General features: G+C 40.4%; 1 protein-coding gene across 2 annotated transcripts in view; it reads right to left on the bottom strand.

The window, feature by feature from the left end:
* The window catches only part of LOC116043998 (disks large-associated protein 1-like), a 108,140-nt gene that overhangs the window by 63,034 nt on the left and 29,611 nt on the right, over positions 1–15,495 (bottom strand). For both annotated transcript variants that reach the window (XM_031291049.2, XM_031291051.2), the window contains exon 2: positions 14,060–14,148. The gene's annotated coding sequence lies outside the window, so the exon portion shown is untranslated. The remainder of the gene's footprint in view (positions 1–14,059; positions 14,149–15,495) is intronic.

Here is a 15,495-nt window from a genome sequence, read left to right on the forward strand (position 1 = left end):
GAGGTAGCTGGTGGAGAGTCATTCTGAATGGAAGGAGTCCCACTACTTAACAGGAGCTGATACAAATGGTGATCTTTGGGTAGATGTTTTCCCCCGACTTTGATGGCACTGGCCACTACTGAACACATCAGCACATTACAGCCGAGAAAGTTTCCTGCAGAAAACAAAGTTACTGCAGTGTTTGCATCACATGCACTGCAACATGTAGCTACATGCTAACGTCAGGGAAAGCTGTCATCTTGGTTGCTGATGTTGTTAATTTCTCCCCAATTTCTAAACATTCCTGGTGGAACATATACATTTGTGTAGTTTTTGGTTTAGACTCCTTTATTGGTGAATATTCACAGTAGAACGTGCCACTATACTCCATTACAGTCAGTCCCCGGATGCAATGACGGATGGTTAAGAGACCATGGATATATAATAAAACCTGGATATAGCGTTCAAGGCGTAGCCCCGTTCATTCTTATGAGACTTGCTCTGTGTTGCATGAAGCCAAAAAAGTTCAACTTCCTTGTATAAAATTACCCAGATGATCGGCGCTGCTTCCTCACTATGGGGCCCACAGAGCAGGCACACTAGAGACCTCCGCCGGCTACTTTTGTTTAAGCGCTCCACTAACTTCAACGGAGATTAAATGATTCAATCGTGTGGCTGTTGTAGACTCTCCAAATGTTATCGGATCGAATGGATCGCCATGTATGTCAATGTGTCCCATGGCATCACGTTACAGACACGGAAGTTGCAATTCCATTGTTTGCCCGCTATTTCAAATTGGCTTCAAAGCGTGGCACACAATGAAAGAGATAGCAAGAGCACAGATGCGGAAGACTGAAAAACGCTGACCAGTCAGAGCAGACTGGGCTTTTTCAGGAGGGGGCTTAAAAAGACAGACGCTCCAACAGAGTGTCTCAGACAGAGGGTGAATACAGGTGAAGCAGCCATGGGAAGTATGAGAAAAATAAAGTGTTTTTTGAACATTAGAGCATGTAAACATGTTCTAGTAGAAACACAAAATACAAGTATGAACCTGAAAATGAGCATAATAGGTCACCTTTAAACACTACAACTTCTGTGATTGCATCTACTGACTGTCAACACCAACTGGCCCCAAGTGGAACTGATTTGGTCCAATCAATCCTGATGCCCACATCAGAACTATAACTGGTCCAATAATCAGTGTGTGTTGCTGCTCCCCCAGCTATGAACAGAACCACTGTAGTTCATGTGGAGAGAGGGATCATGTCATCAGTGAGAATCTAACAGAAAGAGCTACAGAAAGAAGACAACCAAAGCCACTAATCAGAACAGGGTCAGAATGTAAACCGGTGTCATCAAAACCTGATTGTTATTGTGATGATTGCTTTTGTTTCCTGGCTGAATGCAGGCTAAGATTTACGTTTCAATTCCAAAGAGATCTACGGAAGGAGCAGGAACACACCATTCTCCGAACTGGAGATTAGCTATAAATACAACCACTTGAAAGTACATTTCTAGAAGTAAAAGGGCGACAAAAGAGAAGTTATATGAGAAGAGGAATGGAGGTAAAGCAGTGGATGGAAACCAAGTATCTATGTACAAGATTATAAAGAATGGGTGAAAAACAGATGAGAGATTGACAGCTGAACCCAACATGTCTTCTACCACCACCTCCTGCTGCATTTTTCAAAGAGCCATATGTGCCAGGCAGGCTGGGTTGATGCTGTGTGTAGGCGGAAGGAGAAATGAAAATAGGGCTGAGATCAAGTTATTTTGGGCTAAATGGAAGCAGGCGAACAAAAAGCCTTTGAGTCACCCTCTGAGGGTGGATACCAGAGCCGAAGACAGACAGAATACTCATTTAATGTAGCCAGATGGGCATTTACTTCCATAACGGGGCGCACGCGCACACGCACACACACACACACACACACACACACACACACACACACACACACACACACACACACACACAGACAGAACTAATTTGTGTCTTTCAAAAGAATGTTTATTCTGAATGTATTGAGTATTATTTCAACTAATTCAACATTTTCTATATCAAAAGTGAATTCAATGACCGTGTGAAAATACAAAAGGGGTTGTCCGTAGGGTTAGGCAATATGAAGATACCATAAGAAGATACATATTTGTCAACCATCAGACATTTTGCCATTCCGTTTATACCGAGGTAGCCATCCCTCTAAATTCTCAGCTTATGGTTAATCAAACATTCAGTGAAATTTACTTTGCTGGATAAAAAAAAAAAAAAAAAATCCCACAATCCAGTCTGGTCAATTTATATAGAAGGAATGGATTTTGCAGAAAACTAAACTCGCAAAATATATGGATATCACAATATAAAATTATACGTACAGTAAACGATGATTTCAGCCATATCACCCACTCATGGTTACTCATACCAGTGTGGTCATTGAGTGGTTGTGAATTTAGAAGTAAATTAGCACTCATTTGAAAGTCTACTATTGATGGTGTGTTAATGTGCTGGTGAGAAGCTGTGAAATCTGAGACAGCAGAGTTGGCTGCTGAACGGTGTGAGAAAATGAATCCCATAAGACATGAAGAAATTTGGCAGCTGAACTCTCAAGGGGGAGTTTCACGTTCTCTTTTTCAGGAACGCCCTGATCCCATTCACACCTGGAGGCTGTCCAGTACAACCACAGTCTGATCTACTGGCCTCTGGACAGCTTCACAGCTCCAGTAGTTGGGGTGAAGGGCCTTATTTCATTGGTGGTAATTAGGGAGGTGTTTTTTCAACACGTTCATACTCCACTTGGTCAGGGGCTATCGGCGTCGGATACCGACGCAAAAATCACCCTTTAGTGTAATAGTGATATTCTGAATACACTGAATAAGCATATATAATTTAAAATGTACTTAAAAATGTGCATAAAACGATAAGTTAAAACTGCTAAGTTAAAATGCTGTATTTCAGTTAAATGTACGTCCTGGCCCAGAGCGTTAAAAGGTGACGCCAAAAGTCCCGACCAACTGGTCTAAATATGACGCTTAAGGACACTTTTTGCGTCAATAACAAACGCCAAAGGCACCTGACCAACAGTCGCTTTTTGACGCGATGGGAGTGACAATGTGTTGGTTCCCCCCCCTACCACCGAAGATTTATCCTGACGGTCACAAGGTTGCTTCACTATCCTTTTGGCCACCACCGTCCCCATTAGGGGCTGCGCAAAAAAAAATCGCGATATCAACTTGCGCAATAGACACATTGTGAAAGAATGCCACAGATCACGAACGCCAGTAGAAAACTGCGATTTAAAATGTGTAATTCTTTTTTTTTTTTTGTGCCTTTTGCGTTCATTTCAATGTTTCATTTGTTCAATGAAGTAATGTTGGAAATAATTTCCTTCCACTTTCTTTTTAATTCAACAAGCAATGTGTGGTACTTTTCAGCAGGAAGGCAGAACAGATTATACTTTAATATCTGTTTATTTATCGCAAGTAATATCGTTATCGCGATACTCAACTTTATCACGTATCGCATATTTTAGTCATATCGTGGAGCAGTTGTGTTGAAGTTCAATACATCTCTATATATATATATATATATATATATATACACATCTATATATATATATTATGGCAGACTGTTGAATGTATCTATATAACAATAATAGGAGTTTCAATGACCTAAAAAATCCTCTTCCTTATTTTAAAATATAAATTAAAAAAAGGTTTCTGACAAGAAGCTAAAAGTAAAAAACACTGACATTACCAAACGTACACTGAGCCCAGATTAGAACACATCTCCGGTGATTCAGACTATAACTGAGCACGATGTGGTTTAATGGCTGGTATAATGGCCTGTAGTCATCAACTGCTATTGTCAACCAGTTAATGTTCAGACATCACTATGCAGGCAGAGGAAAATCAATATATAATGGGACCCCTGGCAAAACCACTGAAAAGACCCTATAGTAATATTTTGATTTTCTCTCTCTCTCCCTCTCTCTCTCTCTGATCTATGTTTACTGCTTTGATACTCTTTTACCAAAACCTTCCTCGATCACTTTTGTCTTTCAAGATAAGATAGGATAGAACTTTGACAGGGGCAGGCTCAAATGACAAAATACATAAAAGAACATAAAGATACATGTATAAACTGTGTAATAACACTGACTGTGCAAAATGCAAAAAACAGTGCAAGAAGAAGCCTGAATGGAGCTGTTTGATGTTGTCTATGTATGGCAGTTGAGTGTGGTGGTGGCAGTGAGGATGAAGGATTTCTCATATGTGTTTTCCTTGCAAATGGGACTCTGTAGCGTCAAAAGGATTGGTGAAGGGGGTGGGTGGGATCCTGTGTGATTATAGTTGCTTCCCTTGTACTGACCGGGTGTGAAGTTCTGTTAGTGGGGTTTGGGGGGAGCCAATTATCTTGCTGGCCTGATTTATTATTCGTGCAAGTTTTGTTTTGTGTTTTGTGTGATAGTGAGGGCATTATGCCATGCTGAGGTTGTCTCATTGTCTTGTGTATCAGTGCTTGTCATTAACCAGTGAACAGTTTCTTATTTTCTGGCCAATGGAGAGTTATGCTTTACCAACATTGCAGGCATATTTGTTGTCATTTGTCATTGCAGGCAGTGCCCAGGAGGTAAACTGTCACCTCTCCAGCTACCAGTTCACACTCCGTATTTGATCTGAGTGGGGACTTGAGTCCCCGCCGACTGAACTACTGTTGCCCCCCCCCCAAAAAAAAATACAATATTGATGATAGATACACTTTGTATTCAAAATACCATATTGATGTTAGATGACATAAAAAATAGTGCTTAAAATGATAAACTAGTGCTTTGTTTTAAAGTTTGAGTACTTGCTGATTGTATTTTCTAACCGCATACTGCTTTGATCTTTCATGCAGTCTTGCTGAATAATGTAACACATATCCTGCTGCGCTCATGGCAGAGATATATAATTATTAATAAAAAAATTCCGCTCAAGGCTGATTGTTATTTATAAATAGTTATAGATTGTTATGAAGTAAACACTAATGGTATGACTGTACGGATGTTTCGCTTCAGATAACCTCAGGCAATTATGTTTGTGTGGAGGCTGGTGGATCTGAGTAGTGAACTAAAAAGTTACAAATAACCTTCGGTTAAACTGTGATGAGGGTCATGGTATCAGTAGTCGAGATGGCTGGTAGAGGAACAACTCACACAGCTCCGTATTTCTAATGAAGTAAACCTTTGCATTTGTCGTTATCACCAGCTTTGCACAAACCGCTGCCAATCTTTCTGCCTGCACACACAAGGGCACTGTAATACTAGAGGCCTGGAAGTCTATCGGCCTGTTTAGTGGTCCGTAGAGGCATTTTCATTGGGCTGCAATGCCCATAATATTTTCAAAGTAACAAACAATACTAGAGGAAATGTAAGGGGGTCAACAACTAAAAATGTTTATGTCATCCTGGCATGTCAATCCTACCGTTTTCTAGATAATGTGTCTTTATTTTATTTTTATATATATATATATATGTTTATGTCATTGTTTGTTACTGTATATATTTTTATTGCATTTAAAAAGAAATCCCAGATGAAAGTTCATTCTACAATTATGCACAGCTTTCTAAGGCGACCAAGCCCCCACCCTCCACCCTATGGTGCAGTGATGCTCAATGCAAACACACACAAAAAAGGATATATATACACACACACATACATATACTAATACATAAACATATACCATACCCAAATACATACTAGGGGTGGGGGGAAAAAAACGATACAGCATAGTATCAAAATATTTTCCGTGGCAATACTGTATCGATACACAGACGCCAAGTATCGATCTAGTATTATGGGTTATTGTGTGTTGGTCAGTTTGCCTACTTGACTATCCCATTATGCAGCAATTAAATTGAAGTGAGTGAACAAACAGAAAAAATTATCTTTTTAGTGATATTGACAAAGTTTCCTTTTGGGGACATACTTTCAAATTGGGAAAAAGTTGGAAAAAAGCTAATGAATTGCAATATATTGCAGAATATTGCAATATGTTTAAAATTGCAATAATGTTATTGTGACATAAGTATCGTGATGGTATCATGTGCAGTCTAATGTGTATGTGTCTTTTCCTGAGATTTTCTCTCCCTTTCACTTGTCTCTCCTTCTGTCTCTTCTGGTCTTACAACATAACCAAAAGGAGAAAGGATGTGTAACCATGGTAACCACAGCAGTATGTGAAACAGACATGAGTGAACAGAAATTTCACGTGAAAAAAAAACACTCATTATACCTCCTACATTCCACAGCATTTAGTACTAGTACTGGCCTACCAGTTAGACACACACACACACACACACACACACACACACACACACACACACACACACACACACACACACAGAGTATTCAGGCATTACCATAGAAACCTGTCTATAAACAGCTAAGGCAGGAGGGTTTTCCTAATGCAGCCTGGATGTGTTTGAATAAATTTGAGACATGATAAACTTGGAGGAGCAAATGTGCATCCCCACTTTTTGATCATACTTTTTGATCATACAACTTTGAAACTTCGAAAAATAGAAAAAATTCAAAAATAGTTATATCAGGCTTTCCTATGGCGTATATAATTTAAAAATGTATATTTTCTGTCCTTATAAGCCATTTCCTCATATGAACTTCGGACAATGCCCAGATAAGTGTTGCCGCCCTCTCTCCGATTAACGCTAGCTCATAGTTCAGGCCCAGTCAAAACAATACTGCTATCAAAACAAAACTAGTCTCTTACAGCCAAAGAACTTCCTAAGATATGCTAACTACTTTACTGTATTCTGAATATCTGTCTGGTGCCAGAAATTGTGCATTAAAATAGTCTATGATTTGAGATAATGTAGGTTAAAATGATCTGCTTTTGAAGTTATGATTAATCATTCCTGTACATTACAACTACACCAGCTAGTGGTGCTATTGAGAGTAGCGACAGTGTACAGGTGGCATTAGACGGATTAGACAGATGGCCTTGTGAGTATTGAGAATAGCAACCAAAACCTAAACCAACATTGTTTTACCAGGTTTATTATCCAAATCATTTTGTGATGTGTTGTACAGCTATTTCATTTATCTAATTGTTTAAGATTGCCTAATGGCCTGCAACTTACTACCATTTTAGGCTATATAATGTTTTTATGAATATAATTTCGATTATGAAATAGCCATTCTTCAAATAATCATTTCCTGCTCTGATCCACCCAATGATCTACTGTTCTTGATGAATTCTTGGTTTTCATAGCACCCTCTGTCTAACTAATCTAGACTAGTGCAGGTGGCTGTTTCTTGACTTAATCCAAGATGTTAAGTGGTGTAAATATGCAGTTTGTTTTAATAACCAATGTCATAAGATGATTGCCACCTATGAGCCTGTCATTTTAATTAGATTCATCAGGTTTTATTCAGTGGGTGGGTGTTTGGTAGTTGTCAGTCAGTTTGGTATTGTTCAGCAACTGAGTAGGTACAAACCTCCAAATATGGAAGAATTAGTTAGGAGAGATGAATGTTATTAATTCTTTAGAAAGAAAGCTTTAAAAAAAATGAATCAGACAGGGAAGTGTTGTTGAAAAGGCTAAAAGTTTGCACAATTTGACATCCACTCTGCACCCCCTGCAGCAGACAGCACACTATTAAACAAAAAGAAGCCCCCCCAAAAAATCACTCTCTTGTTACTCTTTTATCTGCCTGCAACCCCACTGACCTGTTGCCTATGCCTGGAATTCTGCTGAATCCCCGAAGCCGCACCAAACGTGCTGAAGGCCGGCAATCCGGCATCCAGCAACTTTGAAAGAAAGAGACTTTGAAAGAGAGACACTCGGAACTAAACGAGATCTGGCCAAAGCTTCCACTGCTCCTTCACCCCAGCCAAGGGTTGAAAGATGAAGAACTGACTTTGACTACTCTTTCACTAATAGTGTACGTGCTGATGGACCCCAACACTATGCAATTTACAATCAAGACCACACCCAAACACTTTACAGTCATTAACTTCAATCACTGTTCCTCTCTCATTGCAGCCAATCAGCATCCTTCCGTCTCTGCTGCTTTAGTCTATATCCACGACGTTCCACTTCCGGGATTGCTCCGTTGCCGCCAGAAATTCCGCTGGATGACACTCTTTTCGGCTGGATGTCGGTTACCTTCTGCTTTCTTTGTGTTGTACGTTTGTAATTCTAAACTCCGGTGGATTTCTGAGGACTATGGTTAACTGCTCCTCAGATCTCTGCAGGGTAAATCCAGACAGCTAGCTAGACTATCTGTCCAATCTGAGTTTTCTGTTCCACGACTAAAACAACTTTTAAATGTACACCTTCCACCAAAACAGGTTCCATCCCGAGGCTATTTTGCAGTGGCACGGTGGCTCTGTCTGGCACTTAGCGCCGCCCAAGATGATTGTGATTGGTTTAAAGAAATGCCAATGAACCAGAGCACGTTTTGCTCTCATCCCGGGATGCTGTGTGGACTAGCCAGACCCTCCTCCGCAGGGCTGTGGAGGAAGGTCTGGCAAAGTGAGACTACCTCTGCTTGTACTATTTCACTGTGCAATTATAGACAAGGATATGAACGTCAACATTTCCTGAATGACAGTTCAAAGTTCAATGTTAAATCAGACTGAACCCGCTGTAAAGTGAACAAGGCAGGGTCAATTTTCAATAGGCAGTGAAGACATCTCGCCGCATACTCTTTGAAATGAATGGGGAAGGATTTTTGGTCTGCCTGCACTTTCAGTTTGAGCACTTCACAGGATTAATCAAGGCAGCAACTGTACACTCACCTCACCTCTTGCAGGATTCCTGTTTGACTTCTGTGTTTTCTTACATCTGCAAAAAGCCCTTCACAGTGTGAACAACTCTAACCTTGGGGCATAACAAACCCACTTCACCTTCAACTGAGATAGACTCGATGTGACTGACAGTTGATTCTTCGGACATAAGTAAGCCTTTTGCCTTTCCCCTTTACTGTAAATGCCCTTAAAATGTGCTTATGATGATCAACTGAAACTTGATTATGATTGAAGATCAAATGCATCCATTATTGATCTTTTGTGTGTGACTTCTGTCAGACCGCATATCTGCCTGTAACGCCATTGTAACCTGCTGTAGTTGAGGACTGTTGGTGGTGAGTGAATCCTCTTCAGCTGCTCTCAGATATTTATATCACTACATCTATCACAAGGACATGGAATATGCACAGCATTATGAATGCTGGTGCTTTCCATGAAAAGAGTGAATCTAGGGAGAAGCCATGGTTGCTTAGAGCCTTCACTTGTTAGATCAGGCTCACAGTAGATGGGTTAGAGCTGCATTATGCAACATGTCTTTTAAAAATACACTGAGGCTCAATCAGTGTCTGAATCTCAGGTCCCAGCACCATGCTGGTCAGTCTAGTTGGCTACTCAGGAACTGGCTGACGTGAGGCGTTCATGTTTTAATTATGAAGTGCAAAGTCAGATATATTTGAGCAGGAAAATAATACACATCAACTCAGCACCAGCATACCTGTTTCCATTTATAAGACCTTGTTTCCTAAGTTGCCGTTTTCTCAGTTGCCTGAGATATTTAACATCCTTAGTGGAGTTCAAAGTGAACAACCATGACGGCCGATGACAGGAGAGGTTTGCTTTCAAAAGTTTCTCATACTAACTCTGAACTAGGCCTGGACGATAAATCGTTACAAAATCGCGATCTCGATTCACCCTGTTCACGATTTAATTTTTAAATGACTTTAATTTAAAAAACAAACAAACATTAAAATGAATTTTGGGGCATTTTCGGCCTTTATTTTGGTAGGACAGCTCTCACAAAGTTCAGGGCTTCACCCTCAGCCAATGACAAAGCACCTTTTAGTCACGTGTTTCACTTGTCGAGTGAGCGCGGTAGTTTGGAAATAAACCAAATGGGTATTGATGAAAACCCTGGTACTAGTGACGAGAATCAGCCAACCCCTCAGTCTCAAACCGAACTCCTTCCGAAAAAAGGCTCGCATTTGGTGGTGTGGAAGTATTTTGGATAGAGAGCAAGACGACGAGGGTCAGTCTGATGTGATTTGCAAGGCATGCTTTGCCCTCGTTGCAGCACCGCAAGGTAACACCATAAATCTTTACCAGCACCTCAAACGTCACCACAAAGTGCAATATGATGCAAGGCAAGAGGTCCGAAAGACATTTCAATTAGCCTATTTAGAGCCATGTTCAGGGCCATATTCAGCGCAGTGCGTTAAACTTCTATTTTTGGTAGCCTACTTGAATGGTCAGTTGAATGTTAATTCTATAAAAGGCAAGCAGTTAAAGAGTGTGCTAAGAAATCATTCTGCTTTTGATACTGTACTTAAATTGGCAATTGACAAATTCCATTTCTCTAGAGACTGAAGCTGTAGCTGCAGCATGTTGATCGACATGTTTTAATTATGTTAAGACCATAGACTGTATGTAAGAATGGACCAACAGAGCTCTGGGCGGAGACCAGTAAAGGATATTAGAAGCACTTTTCTGGTGATGGCTGAGTGTTACTGAGCAGCCTCCAACTGAGAGAAATGACGTAAATGTGACGTGAGCAACCTGTCTGAAAGTTGGAAGTCTTCTGGTAGCTGTGCCAAGAGAAATCTCAATCATTCCCAATCTAGCAGAGACGGAGAGCGTAGGTATATGTAAGGAGATAACATAGGCACAGGCTAATTATTGCTAACTAAATAGCTAGTTAACATTAGTAATTAAACTTAAACAGCTAATGTAAGTCGAAACTGCCTGCGAGCTTCTCCTGTACTATATGGTAATTCCTCTAAAAAAAAAATTGAAACAAATCGTGTCAGAGAATCGTGAATTCTAAGCTAAAAAATTGTGATTCATATTTTTCCCCGAATCGTGCAGCCCTAGTCTGAACTGGGGAAGACTGGTTTTCGGTGCACCTTGCTACTGGAATTAAATGCAACACAACTTAAGTTAGCTGACTAATGCCTACCATACACTAGAAGACTTCGAACAGACTTTGAAAAGACTGAAGTCTGACACCATCTCACATCTAAAGACAATCATTTCACATCTAACGTTAAAGACTCATAATATGTAAAGACTGGGGACCTTGCAGGGTCACACATTTCAAAACAAAAACTAGATTCGTTTTGAAAAATTCAACCAAGCTAGCTAGCTACCGCTAGTGTTAGCTGTTAACTTAAGGGTAAGTTTGCAGATTTCCTTTTCTATAAAACATAAACATCACATACTCTAGCCCTTTGTTGCTTCCTGTTTGGTGCTGGAGGGAGTGTACCCATTGGTTGTTGACAACGTTCACATGATGTAACTTCACTACCAAGACTTAAAACTTATGATAATATCAAACACGTCTGATTTTGTCTGAACGTCCAGATGGGAAAAAGACTAACTCAGACTGAGTTTTATGACCAGCTTACACCAAACGATTGAGACGACGGGAGTGTCCCCTAACTCTAGCAAGACTCTCATGATTTCATTCCGATACTGAAAATTAGTCTGCGACAGTGGAATTGCTTGAAAAGTCATTTGGTGTAAGGTCGGCATAACTGTTCTTGTCACAGGTGGAGAAGTTATCAGACAAAGTAGTGACTCCACATGAAGTTGTAGAATTAGCTTTTTAACAAATACTAAACCAATTTTCTAAGAAAGAGCAGTGTTCAGAATGCCATGGTGTTATCGTTAAATGTCAACCTTGTCAACTCAAGGTCTGTATACTGTGTGTTTTCAGCTATCTCTGAATGCTGTAAGAACACAGTCTTAATGCTGGGGGATTAGTTTGTCCCTCTTGGTGCTTGGATTCTGTGAGAGCTCCCTCCCAGAGAAGAGCCTTTAGTGCCAAATATAACTGCAGAGTGATTTGCTATAACTTTGCCATAAACGGTTAATTCCTTGACGCAAGTATTGACTGACTCTATATCTGCACTGAAGAAAGTCGTGAGTATTTCCTCCAGCTGGATAGATTTTATGAAGAGACAAAACAGCCATTAAAATCCCATGGAGAGAGGGACAGACTAAGCACTGCTGGAGGCTATCAACAACTCCCTCCCCATCCCTCCCTCTCTTCCTTTTTCTCCCATCCGTACGACCCCCAATCGACTAGCGATGTACGTCAGAATCTGCGTGGAAAGGGTTTTTTTTCTCTTTCTTTTCGCCCACTGACTGTTATGATTCAACTCAGCCTTTAGAGCAGGGTTGAGCAGAGAAGAGAAGAGCGTGGGCTTAACCTGCGTCTCCCTGTGTCTCTCTCTCCATCTCAGTACCGGCTTCCCTTCTTCACAGAGCTGCAGAGCTGCTCTCTTTGACTCAGAAATTAAATCCTGGGTTGGTACATGCCTGTGAAGCCTACGATATACAGACAGATAGAATGGAACAGCTCAGTGGTGGGATGTGTGAAGGAGGTGGGGACCAAAACGACCAGCTGACTGCGAAAGAAGCGTGAATCATATCTTTAACACCTATCTTCTCCTGTCATATTCCTCTCTCAAACTATGGTAGACTGATTACTTTTTTAACAGACAATTCACACTCGGAGAAGTTTTCTGTCTCAGATGAATTTAAAAGATAATGAATTCACAGCCAGGAGAAAATCAGATATCACAATATTCTTCACGAAAATACTTTGATGTCGATACCGTGACGCTATTGTAGGGTTGACAATTAGATTTTAGATAAATAATCTTCAGTACCATGGATATAACGACTAATGGTGTTCTAAAGGATTGTGGTGGAACCATAAAAATAGAATGAGAGAACACACATTGAACTTGTTTGCTGTGGTCATTTGACTAGTTAAAAAGAAAATGGTGCTCAGCACTGACCATTGACCATAGAAATAGAATGAGTTCGCCCACTAACGGTCACAGTTCTTTGCAATGGCAACGGTACACGTACAATCCCCCACCGCTTTGATCACCCTGCGTTGTTGATTTGAATGGGAATGTCCATTCTACTCTCATTCTATTTCTATGGGTGGAACCTGACTAAATCTACCTTGGCTATGGAGTCCAAGTTGCTAAATACTACAGATCAGCAGGCACAGTGCTGCTTCAGAGGAGACAGAGCAGATTCTAATCACCTGACCAACATGTTCTCTGCTATGGGCTGCTGGAGAGCTCCAGGGAATTCATGGCTCACTGGATACACTCACTGCTTTGCTTAGAGTATTCACACATACGCCTGGCATCTATGGGAAAGCCAAGAGACTTGTTAAATCAGAAAAGTTGCTTCCTCCTGATCTACAGAAGTGCTTGTAGAAGGTAAAGTTCAGGTGACACAGACAATATCAAGGGCGTAACTTTGGGTTCAACATTAGGGGGGTTGAGATCTCCAACTATCTAGGGAGGTCCCGGGACATGTCTGCATGTGTTGAAAAAAGCGACAAAAACATAAAAAAATTTTTTGCAAAAATGTCCAAAAGATACTCGAAAAGGCAACAAAAATATTGAACAAATTGAAACAACGAGAAAAACTTTTTTTTTTTTCCCCCTCGTAAATTACACCTATGGATGATATAAGCATGAATCTATTTCCTTAGATGATTACACAACACTTTCTGCAGAGTAAGATTAAAGAAATGAGCCGAACATGTACTGCTCCCTCCCTCTCTATCAAACATGAAAATGATGAAAATGAAGATGAAAATAATAAGGAGATTTTTTTTTTCTGGTTTCTGGACGGAGTCAAATGTGGGTAGGTTTGAAGTGTACTTTGTACGGATTCAATCTTTTTTTAAAGAAACAACTCGTTCATTCAAAAATTCTTCTGTGCAAGTGCGTTGGAAAATAACATCAACTTGGAAACAAAGGAACAAATCCCGCACTCTGCTCTTGCTATAGCATCACTGTTTATTTACAAAAAAAATAACGTTTAGGTCCCTCCGAACCTTCATCAAGACTATTTCTAACAAAAAACATAACCGGGCTTAAAATACATTTTGCCCCTCCCATTCTGTGTCCCCAGGTGTGGGTCAATGGTACGGATTAAATAAAAACTGTGAAGTAGACACAATGGAATAAAATCTAGTGGAATATAAGAGTTGGATAGTGAGTTTAGGTCCATGCACACTCACCTCCTTTATATCCCCATCATTGTAGAGTTGTCGCTAACTGGAAGGGATTGACATCTCTGTATTATTGGTCTCACATTAACTCCAGTTATCTGGGAAAAGACACAATGTGCGCACGCACGCACGCACGCACGCACACACACACACACACACACACATACACACACACACACACACACACACACACACACACACACACACAAACATAGACAAAGCGTTACTACAAAAGTTACATGTGTGACAAATTGGTTCAGAAGATCATGTGAGCTGCATCCAGTCTCCTTACTCTCACAAGAAGAACAAAGCAACATGCAGTAGGGCTGAACGATTTTTGCAAATAATCTAATTGCGATTTTTTTCCCAAATATTGCGATTGCGATTCGATATTCGATTATTTTTTTAAGCTCTTAGTCTTCTGTATTATTCAACAAAGAATAATAATATAATAATTTATAGTATGAACACACAATTACACACTAGACAGTTAAATAAGTAAAAATATAGTATATAGTATACATCTATATATACATACACATACACACACACACACACACACACAACAGTGTAATTTTTTACAGTGCACAGAGAGGAGCTGCCTCCAGCCCCTCCCCCTCGTGAAGTTGCGTGCTGCCGTGTGCACTTGCTCAGAGAGGCTATCGTTACGTTAGCTAGTTGCTGGTGTTCTTGCCGTGGGATTAACTGTACTAATAAAACTGTTGAAACCCCGCGGCCACGCTGCTGTGAAAGCTCCCCGAACGTCATTTATCAGTCTGATTGTTACCCCACTCAGTGGCAGCTCCTCCACTCATATCTTTATAACGGAGCTAACCGCTAACCGGAGCTAACCGCTAACCGGAGCTAATCGTTGCCAACCAAGCCTTCAGTTCTGTGTGCCTGTATCCATTAACTGCATGTATGGACTCGAGTCTGAATAAAACCCTTCATTTTATTAAAATGACTGTAAAAGTTTTAAACTACAACTCAGAGTTGTTTGAATGACAGAAATCAGCTGAAGGTACGGCGTAGCATTAGCGTGCTAGTTGATGCTTTCTCTGCGGAGTGCAGACTGATTTGCTCTCGCGAGTCATGTGACCAAATCGCAGCCTTTGCGATTAGGAAATCGCGTTTTAACATATCGCGATATTATCGCAAATGCAATTAATCGTTCAGCCCTAACATGCAGTGGTGTAGTCTAATGTATTGTAGTGGGTATACTGTACTATATATATATATATATCCTGGAGCTTTCTTACTGGGTATACTGTGTATACCTGCATATCACGTAGACTACACCACTGGCAACATGGACTGCCAATGGACCTGAGAGAGGCTTCCAACACTTTTAAAAACTGGCTAAAAACCCTGCTTTTCTATGAATAACGTTAGTTTGTTGTTGTTCTACTATGTTATGTTAGGCCTATGCTATGGTTGGTGTATGT

This window comes from Sander lucioperca, chromosome 9 (assembly GCF_008315115.2).
Source record: "Sander lucioperca isolate FBNREF2018 chromosome 9, SLUC_FBN_1.2, whole genome shotgun sequence".
Classification (NCBI taxonomy): Eukaryota; Metazoa; Chordata; class Actinopteri; order Perciformes; family Percidae; genus Sander; species Sander lucioperca.